Source organism: Gopherus evgoodei, chromosome 4 (genome assembly GCF_007399415.2).
Source record: "Gopherus evgoodei ecotype Sinaloan lineage chromosome 4, rGopEvg1_v1.p, whole genome shotgun sequence".
Lineage (NCBI taxonomy): Eukaryota > Metazoa > Chordata > Testudines > Testudinidae > Gopherus > Gopherus evgoodei.
The window spans coordinates 61,558,021-61,568,923 of NC_044325.1; the positions used below are offsets into that span (position 1 = coordinate 61,558,021).

Here is a 10,903-nt window from a genome sequence, read left to right on the forward strand (position 1 = left end):
TGAGTCCCATATAAAGTTATGAAACCCTCCCCATCCTGTAACAAAAGAAAAACGTTCAGGGTTTTTTTGGGGGTGGGTGGGTAGAGGGGTAATACTGGTTTCTGCATCTTGGAAGCAAACTGCATTTTTTATTGAATTAGGTGCGCGTCTCTTTGAATATTAGTATTTTCCAGATTGCTAAATAAATGAATATTTAGAAGGACATATACAATACAGTTTAGACAGTTACACACACAAAAAACTTGACAATAGTTAGGCTGCTGGTTTGCTGAGACCACTGCCAATCATGCTGATTCAATATTGTTTCATTATTTCCTGTATTCCCACATCTATCTTTTTGGGACAGGGACAATCTTTTTATCTGTGTTTGTACAGCACTTAATAATATCATGGGGCATAGGTAAACATTTGTATTCTACATTGTTGTTCACCGTCATGCAGGGGCACTCTAATATCATTGGAACTAGTGAGATCGCTCAGCAATTGATAAGTCTCAACCCACTTTTCTGTGGTTACAGGAAGTCTGCTTACCATCATTGCTGCATGCAACTGAACAGAAACAGGAACAATATATTGGAGAAGTGATTGAAGGTGTTGGCATCTTTATTAGGTCGTTAGTGCAACTAATGGTTGTGCTGCTGACATAAACATTCCCTGTATTCAATGATAATGGATGAAACTCAAAGGGTTTAGAGATTACATTCAGATGAGCACCCCAAAATTTGGATTCTTATCCATTCCAAACCTTGCCCAATCCTCGTTGATGGGGAACTCAGACTGGCAACACTTTGAGAACAGGCTTGCATTATGATCTCAGTATATTCCTCAAGTATCAGGGGGCAATTGTTTTAGTCTGTATTCACAAAAACAACAAGGAGTCTGGTGGCACCTTAAAGACTACTTTTTTTTAGTGTATTCTTCAATTCTCTGAGGCCAGGTTTTGCTGGTGGTTGATTTCTGAGATTTTAATTATGTCATAATTATGCTAGCAGGTCATACTTCTTTAGGGAAAACAACTCTCATGCTCACTCACCAACTGAATCAAAGGCAATTCTTAAGGAATAAAGCACTACTCACATTAAGAATGACACAGTCTGCTCCTAAATACACAACCCAGATGCGGGAATTAGTCACAGGAAGAATCTCATGCACTGCTACAGACTAGGGACCGAGTGGCTAGGCAGCAGTTCTGCAGAAAAGGACCTAGGAGTTACAGTGGACGAAAAGCTGAATATGAGTCAACAGTGTGCCCTTGTTGCCAAGAAGGCTACTAACAGTATTTTGGGCTGTACAAGAAGGTGCATTGCCAGTAGATTGATGGATGTGATTATTCCTCTCTATTTAGCATTGGTGAGGTTTCATCTGGAGTATTGGGTCCAGTTTTGGGCCCAACACTACAAGAAGGATGAGGAAAAATTTGGAAGAGTCCAGTGGAGGGCAACGAAAATGATTAGGGGGTTGGAGTACATGACTTATGAGGAGAGGCTGAGGGAACTGGATTATTTTGTATGCAGAAGAGAAGAATGAGGGGGGATTTGATAGCTGCTTTCAACTACCTGAACAGGGGTTCCAAAGAGGATGGATCTAGACTGTTCTCAGTGGTAGCAGATGACAGAACAAGGAGTACTGGTCTCAAGTTGCAGTGGGAGAGTTTTAGGTTGGATATTAGGAAAAACTTTTTCACTAGGAGGGTGGTGAAGCACTGGAATGGGTTACCTAGGGAGGTGGTGGAATCTTCTTCCTTAGAGGTTTTTAAGGTCAGGCTTGACAGAGCCCTGGCTGGGATGATTTAGTTGGGGATTGGTCCTGCTTTGAGCAGGGGGTTGGACTAGATGACCTCCTGAGGTCCCTTCCAACCCTGATGTTCTATGATTCTATGATAATGACATTAAAGGGGATGTTACTGTATTTTTTGCAGATAAAAAATGGTAAAGAAAGCATATTTCATGCAAGCACCTCAGTAACTCTAAATAATATTAGGTGTGAATATAGAGCAACACTTAACCTTCCAGTGTTTAGAAATAACATTATTTCATTATTAGAAGAACGAAGAGTCACTTTACCTTTCATCCAGCCTTCAGATAGCCAGCCCATCATAAAAATAATCTGCTGTCTTCCTATCAATAGTGGTTTCTATTTTTTGGCTAACATGAAATTACCAAACATTCTAATGGAAACTGACCTTAGAAGTGTAAACAAATCTTATTGCGGGGAAAAATATTAAATCTATGTTCCTTTTGCAGTGCACCCATGAGAAAGTATTTGAGGTATTTCTAGTAACTTATTTTTGTTTAATAAAATATATTTTATGGCAAATAGCTATTTGATTCATCCATTTTGGGCATAAGAATTTTTTGTGACCAATATAGACTGAACTTATTAAATGGCCTAAGTAAACTTCACCTGCAGCCCTTGCTTCATAAGATTCTGTCAAAAATATGTTGATTTTATAATATTTTCTTTGTGCCCTGCTTGCTGGACTCTTATTCAATGTATAATGCATATGTATACACACAACTCTCAGAAATATATTCACTGATGCACAAATGCGTAAGTTCATACCTCTGATTTATGATTTTTGATCACTATGCATTGCTCCTCTGTAAGCATTACTGTGTCTGGTTCAAAATAAGAAAATGGAGTTAGAGATTTAAGTTAGCAGTAATATGAAAATAGGCAATGTTAAATTGTAGCTAGGAACATCAAAACATTCCTAAACTACAATGCAAGAAAAGGTGGTATAAACAAGAAAAGCCCCCAACTGTGATACTGCATTCATTTGGGGGCAATTTTACTCAGTAAGAATGTACACATTCTTGGAGAAGCTGAAAAGAAAAAACTTATGGGCTATATCCTCAGCTGGTATGAATGGAAATATCTCGACTGAACTTAGTTTTAGAGGAACTGGGGGTTATTATTCAAAGTCAAAAGCCCACCCTATATTCAGCTGATGTGTCATGTCAATTTCCATAGCCAACAGTACACAAAGAAATAATGTGGCTAACACCATGTCCAACCATCTTTGACTCCCCTAACCCAACAGATCATAGACCCATTTGCAGCTGAATGGACTAGAGGCAGCCTTTCTGCGTGAGACTGAGCAAGACTCAAACTCACAACTTCCAGGATTATAGCCAAGCAGCTGAACTACTCAGCCATCAGACTTCACTGAGGATTAGTTTTATAGTCCGAAAATTTGAAAATACAGTTTACTATGAACAGGGCTTTTCCTAGAAACAAACTTTGCTGTACTTGCTTCAAATTTTGTCTTTAAATCTGGAAGCATGCTCTTATACATATACACATATGCAGGGTTGGCTCTAGCCATTTTGCCGCCCTAAGCACAGCGGCATGCCGCGGGGGGAGCTCTGCCGCTCGCCAGTCCAGCGGCTCTGGTGAACCTCCTGCAGGCGTCCCTGCGGAGGGTCCTCTGGTCCCGCGGCTCTGGTGGACCTCCCGCAGGTGTGCCTGCGGATGCTCCACCGGAGCCGCGGGACTAGCGGACCCTCCACAGGGACACCTGCGGGAGGTCCACTGGAGTTGCCTGCCACCCTCCCAGCAACCAGCAGAGCACCCCCTGCGGCATGCCGCCCCAAGCACATGCTTGGCACACTGGGGCCTGGAGCCGGCCCTGCACATATGCACAGGCAGATCTGATTGAGTAATATGGAAGAAACTTCAACTTGAAATAGCTTCAAGAAAGATATTATAAGCAGGGAGCTTGGTAAACATAACAATAGACGGAAACAATTAAATTTCAGGTTGTACAGCTTAATTGTATATCTTGGCAAAGTAATCACATACTCTTTTCAAAAATATGGCAGTACATGTTCACCTTCAAAGGAGTAGAAAATATTATATAGTAACCTTAAATGATTCATGACTTTCATCTGTCATTCAGGTCATGGGATAGAAAGAAAACTGGTGTGTTTAACAAAATTTGGCTACATGGATAGTAAATGTAGAATAATCATAAATGGAAAGTATTCAAGCTAAAATGTTATTAGTGGAGTATGACAGGAGTCTGTGTTAGGGGTCCAGCTTTGAAATATTTACACAAATATAACTTGTATAGTGATGTGGAAAGCATAGACTTCCAAGTTTGCAGATGACACTTAATTAGTGAATACAGCAAATAATGAAGTACCACACAGCCGGAAATGAGACATTTGGATGGAATGAAATCTCGACAGGAGAATGAATCTAATATAGCAAATTTTGCAGGAGAAGGCAGAAGAAAGTTTAATTTTTTGAAAATATTAAACTTTCTTGGAAAATAGCAAACCTTTAAATACATCAGCAACTGTTTTTTGCATAGCTTACTGATGTTTCTCAGAGGACTCAGCATTTAAGATGGCAAAGAATTTGCTTCTGATGAATGAGTCATTGCACCAAAATCACTTCACTGCTGCTCATAGGAGCTGTACATTCAGAGTCACTAAAAGGAAGATGGTGAGTGCATTTCAGAGCTGCGCTTGATTAGGTTTTATCCCCTGAATTACTACTGTCTGTGAATGCTGAAAATGAAAAACCCACATTGCAAAAGGACAACAATCAAAAGACATTGCAGCATTGCGTGGGATCCACACACAAAGCTAGGTTTGGACTAGAAGACTAGAATCCTCTCTCCCTTCAGTGACATGCTTGATTTACAGGGCAGAGGAGGGGGAATTTTTGGAAAATATGTAGTTATTGAAAAAGTCATTATATTTATTTTCTTATATCTGCCTACAAGTTAGGCACCAGGGCAACAGTGCCAATGTCTTTATTCATTCAAATGCCACTGTTTAACAAGAAGATTTTTCATTTAGTAACAAGTTTTCAGTAGTTCTAAGACTGCAGCTACCACTGGGAGCTCAAAAGAAGAAAAACCACAAAGAGAACACTTACTAGGTAGCATGACTGGAGGAATTAGACCTCACCTAGAATATTGTTTATACTTATAGAATCAACCTGAGATATGGCACATCTTCCCAAAGGCAACGTGCAGTTCTGTAACAAATAGCAACAAGAATAACCACAATTTTAAATTTAGAGCATGACATTGACTCAGACTAACTCATAACAGTGGCTAAGAACACTGAGGCATAAGTATTTGAGCATTGGTACTAGGGTACTGGGTGTTTGAGAATGGCTGGTAGATTCAATAAATGATGAAAAATTAGCATGAACTTAAAGGTAAGAAGTTTTTAACAAAAGATCCTGGTCTAGACAGTCACCACCTAAAGGAATGATGTAGTTAACAGTATCAAAAAGGGCCAGTATAGGAAAGATTATTCAGCACAAAAAGTATTGGACATAAGCAGTATTGTAACCCACACACCTCCTGGGTGTGGTGTTCTGTCCTATCTAGTGGCATCCAGACAACTGGGGTGAGGAGAGAAAGAGAGAGAGATATTAATGAGTCTTCTCTAGATCCTTAGGTAATAGCCTGTTGGCTTTTAGCTCATGCAGTAGAGTCTCATGCACAAAGGTCCCAGGTTTGATCCCACCCACTGATAACCGGGGTTTGTTGGTGTTACAGTATCACTTTATTTCTTTCTAAAATCAATTTATGTATATGTATCAGATCAGAAATCTTATGGTTAATCAGTGCATTTGAAGACTCTCCAAGGGCTTGGAATGATCAAGTTAAAAGATAAGCCCTGACACATCTTCCATATGTCCTACTGTGCCACATAAAATCCTATCCTCACATGCATCCTACCCTTCATGTAGTCATAGGCCACAATGTTCTACCTTGGTCTAATTGCCTAAGAATTTGTTACAACAATATCTTTTTACTGTTAAATCTAACTTTACCAGGTGAGATCTCTTGTAGTACAGAGCCTGCAACATTTCATATAACAAACACAAAGAATTTATACTTTCTCTTACATTGGGGACGTACATTTGCTCTGTTTAGTGACTCTCTCTCAACTGCCTTGAGTATTACCCTTTAATGTGAAGTTGCACAGTTGACTGGCAGGTCATTAAGTACGCTTTTCTTACAACTACAATGTTCTATATTCTTACAATTTATCATATATTATTCAGAACACGAGTCTGATAGTCCTCTAAGGGCTTGTCTACATCAGAAAGTTGCAGCGCTGGTGAGGGAGTTACAGCGCTGCAACTTTGAAGGTGTACACATCTGCAGGGCATCACCAGCGCTGCAACTCCCTGTTTGCAGCGCTGGCCGTACTCCCGTTTTGTCTCGGGTGTAGAGGATCCAGCGCTGGTGATCCAGCGCTGGTAATCCAATGTAGACACTTACCAGCACTTTTCTTGACCTCCGTGGAAGGAGGAAGCCTCTGGTAATCAAGCTGGTCTCCTTTCCCGGTTTGCTCTCTAGTTCCCGGAACCCCGAGCAAGCAGGTCTCCTTCTCTGCGGTTTGCTGGGTGGCTCCGGGAACGCGAGAGCAAACCGCGGCGAAGCTGGTCTCCTTCCCCGGTTTGCTCTCTTGTTCCCGGAACCCCGAGCAAGCAGGTCTCCTTCCCTGCGGTTTGCTGGGTGGCTCCGGGAACGCGAGAGCAAACCGCGGCGAAGCTGGTCTCCTTCCCCGGTTTGCTCTCTCGTTCCCGGAACCCCGAGCAAGCAGGTCTCCTTCCCTGCGGTTTGCTGGGTGGCTCCGGGAACGCGAGAGCAAACCGCGGCGAAGCTGGTCGCCTTTCCCGGTTTGCTCTCGCGTTCCCGGAACCCCCCTTGAAGCCGCCCAACAGCGCTGCAGTGTGGCCACATCTAACACCACTTGCAGCGCTGGTTGCTGTAAGTGTGGCCACTCTGCAGCGCTGGCCCTATACAGCTGTACTAATACAGCTGTAACAACCAGCGCTGCAAAATTTTAGATGTAGACATGGCCTAAGTGGTAAATCAGGAGGAACTCACTTGAAGTCAAAGGATTTGCCCCAGAGTAAACACTAATGAGATGGAGAAATGCGCCATATATTTCCATACATTAGTAAAATATGCATGACATCTTCCATTGTCTTACCTTTATGAGGAATTGGTAAACTGGAAAGGCGAAATCAATCACTGGGCTATAATGATTAACCTTCATCAGGCTAAATGCAAAATATAAAAATAAAATATAAAATAGGGAGGATTAATACTTCATTCCCTCAAACACCACCATCTGATATTAACTTTATCTTTGGCAGAAGTGGAGAGTTGAGCTATCTGATGTGGGAATGCATATAGTGCTGCTTTCCAATAACAAAAACAATGAGGAATCCTTGTGGCACCTTAGAGACTAACAAATTTATTTGGGCATAAGCTTTCATAGGCTAAAACCCACTTCATTAGATGCATAGAGTGGCAAATACAATAGGGAGGTATAAATATACAGCATATGAAAAGATGGTAGTTGCCTTACAAAGTGGGGGGGTAGTCAGTGCTAAAGAGCCAATTCAATTAAGGTGGAAATGGGCTATTCTCAACAGTTGACAAGAAGGTGTGGAAATCACTTTTGTAGTGCTAATGAGGCCAATGTAATCAAGGTGGCCCATTTCAAACAGTTGACAAGAAGGTGTGAGTATCAGCAAGGGGAAATTAGTTTTTGTAGTGACCCATCCATTCCCAGTCTTTATTCAGGACTAATTTGATGGTTGGTGTCTGTGACGTTGCACCCCATAATGCTTTATAGAAATATACTAGATATGACATGTAACATATCTCTGCAAAGGTTATGATCTACTGAATATATTCATCCTATTTGTATGCATGTATCATTTTTTTTATTCCATGTAATGAATATTGGCTATGTACTTGTTTGATTTTAAGTAGCCTCAGTAAAGCATTTGGTCAGCTTCTTGAGAAAAGACTATTCTCAGTAAGTGTGCAGTCAAGAAACAGTTAAGCTGACAATGGACTTTCATAGATGCCAGTCCAAATCTGAGCTTTCCTGGGAACCATGGCGTCGGCCTGTAAAGAACTGAGTCATGCATGGACATGTGACTTGCCCATGTGACTACAAAACTCCATCTTGTAGCTGTGATGCTGCATAGGAAAACATAAGGGGTTTCCATCCACAAGAGGGAGACTATATAAAGCCCTGGGAAATCCCTCCATTTTGTCTTCAGCTGACACAAAAGATAACCTCTCCACCCCAAGGAGATGCCTGAAAGAGACTGGAACAAAGGACAGTAACTACAGGGGTGGGAGTGATTGCTGGAATCAGACTAGGAGGAAGTCTAGTCAGTCAAAGAAGCTTATTGGAACATCTCTGAGGGTGAGATTTATGTGCATTTAGTTTCTTACTGTATTAGGTTTAGACTTGCATGTTTAATTTTATTTTGCTTGGTAATTCACTTTGTTCTGTCTCTTATTACTTGAAACCACTTAGATCCTACTTTTCGTATTTAATAAAATCACTTTTTACTTATTAATTAGCCCAGAGTAAGTATTAATACCTGGGGGTTGGGGAGAAACAGCTGTGCATCTCTCTCTATCAGTGTTATGGAGGGTGAACAATTTATGAGTTTACCCTATATAAGCTTTATGCAGGGTAAAATGGATTTATTTGGGGTGTGGACCCCATTGGAAGCTGAGTATCTGAGTGCTGGAGACAGGAGCACTTCTTAAACTGTTTTCAGTTAAACCTGTAGCTGTTGGGGGATGTGGTTCAAACCTGAGTCTGTGTTTTTAGCAGGCGGGCATGTCTGGCTCAAACAAGGCAAAGTACTGAAGTCCCAAGATTCGAAGGAAAACAGGCTCAGAGGTAGTCCCAGCACAGGAGGTGGGAGTCCCAAAGGGCTTTCTGTGATCTAACCCATCACAGTGTCCAGTCTGAAAATTAATTCCAGTTCTGCAGTTTCTCACTGGAGTCTATTTTTGAAGGTTTTTTTGTTGAAGAATTGCCACTTTTAAATTTGTTATTGAGCGTCCAGGGAGATTGAAGTGTTCTCCTACTGTTTTTTGAATGTCATCATTCTTGATGTCAAATTTGTGTCTATTTATTCTTTTGCATAGAGACTGTCCAGTATGGCCAATGTACATGGCAGAGTGGCATTGATGGCACATATATTAATCTCTAAGGCACCACAAGGACTCCTCAATGTTTTTGTTGATATAGACTATCATGGCTACCACTCTGAAATCTTTCCAATAACACTAATTCTAAAAGACACAGCTGGACCAGATAAATGGCTAAACAAGTCTTTCCCTATGCATACTGTGAAATGTATAATCCTGTGACCAAAAAACACATTTAAAAGATTAAAAACTGGAACTAACAGCGATCTCTCTATTACTGATGGAATAGCCCAAATACTGGTAATTTGATTTGTTCAGCAAGACTTCGCAATAAACACACTTTATATTTTCCTGTAATAATATAAGTGCATATTAGTGTATGTCCAGTTTCACATGAGGGATATTGGAGTAAAATCCTAGCCCTACTGAAGTTGATGAGAGTTTTGCTATTGTTTTCAACGGGGCCTAGATTTTACCACAGAAGTGAGATATTTGTTCAATTATCTGATTTTTTTTTTCAGCCAATAACATTAAGAACAAACTCAACCACTAGAAACTAAAGTACAAAGTGTATATATTATACAGTCATACACAGTTTAGGAAAACTACTGATGAGTAAAATGTGGATTTATTGTGATCGTCTATGGTTTGGTGAACGCAAAACATTTTAGTTGGTTGTGCTTCCAGAGGAGTTATTTTTCTAAAATGGTAGAGTGCACCAGTTAGGTTGCAAATGCAACAGTACTCTGACTAGATTATCATAATAGTCCTTTCTGGCCTTAATAGCTATTAATCTAACTCTTGTTTACAAAATTCAGAACAGTCAAGTTCATATTTATTCAAAAAATGTAAACATTAATCTTCGGTAGTATACTAATAATGTGGTTATGGAATGAGATCACTCTTACGCTTGGGCATCTTCTGATAAAGACTTAACCTTTAAGCTGTGGAATCTTTTTCCTAAGAACTCTATAGAAAATTTGGCTTTGAAATGCTAAAACAGATACAAGGAAAGTGCACACAGTTGTGATAGCTTGTTTTGTTTTTTCAGTTGAATTAGTATGACCCAAGCCCTATTTAGGGCACAGCTTCCTTGAATGAACTTGGAAAGGTTTTGGACCCTGTAACGATTCGATTACCTTTTTCCTCCAGTGATTAATGAAAGCAGCCTTTTCTCAGAGTGGAGTATAAGGAGTGTTTTAGAGCTGTATTGGCAACGACCAATTTCCATTTTCTTTCTATTTTGTTCAGCCAGACAACTTCCCCAAGGGAAATTGGACTGAAGAACAAAATGCTAAATGGTATATGCAGTCAATTAAAGTTAGTAATATCAGCCCAACACAGCTGAGGGTAAAGAGCCGTACCTTTTTAAAAAAAATAGTAGAGATTTTAATACTTAAATACTAATGGTTTCCTTACTAGTCGATATCTTACCTCCTTCAGTGCACTCTGGATAGAACAGCAGTACCTACATGGCCTTATGTCACACATCCTTATGTTTCCATGGAGAATTGTGCAGCTCATCTGTACTTCAGGGAGGTTCCACATCTTCTGAGTGCACAAAGTATGCTGTCAGTAAAGGCACACACAGAATTTTTAGTCAGAGACAAAACAGTGGGCTAAACTAAAATTAGTAAAAAGCTACCACAGATAGGCGGATCCTGAGTCACCACTGTGATACTCCACTTTTACACCAGTGTAAGCCCATTGATTTAACAGCATTACACTGGCTTAAAACTGTAGTCATGCAAAGGCCCTAGACTAGGTTAATAATTAAAAATCTGGGTTTGTGAATGGACTCGTGAATCCAATTCCTGGGCCTGGTATGCTAGTGTTGATAGCTCATGAATATTGGGACAATCAGCAGGTATTTATGAGAAAGTTTGTACATATTTTTCAGATTATGGCATGACTTCTTATTATCCAAAAATTCTTACTGGAAATTTGTTA

The 10,903-nt window shown here is 40.3% G+C and overlaps 1 long non-coding RNA gene across 1 annotated transcript; it reads right to left on the bottom strand.

The window, feature by feature from the left end:
* Positions 1–2,556: 2,556 nt before the first annotated feature.
* LOC115651504 lies at positions 2,557–10,516 on the bottom strand. Its single transcript, XR_004000374.1, has 3 exons — positions 10,388–10,516; positions 6,975–7,044; positions 2,557–2,618 (listed from the first exon to the last, which is right to left on the bottom strand). It is a non-coding gene; the product is annotated as an uncharacterized LOC115651504 (long non-coding RNA).
* Between the last annotated feature and the right edge of the window lie 387 nt (positions 10,517–10,903).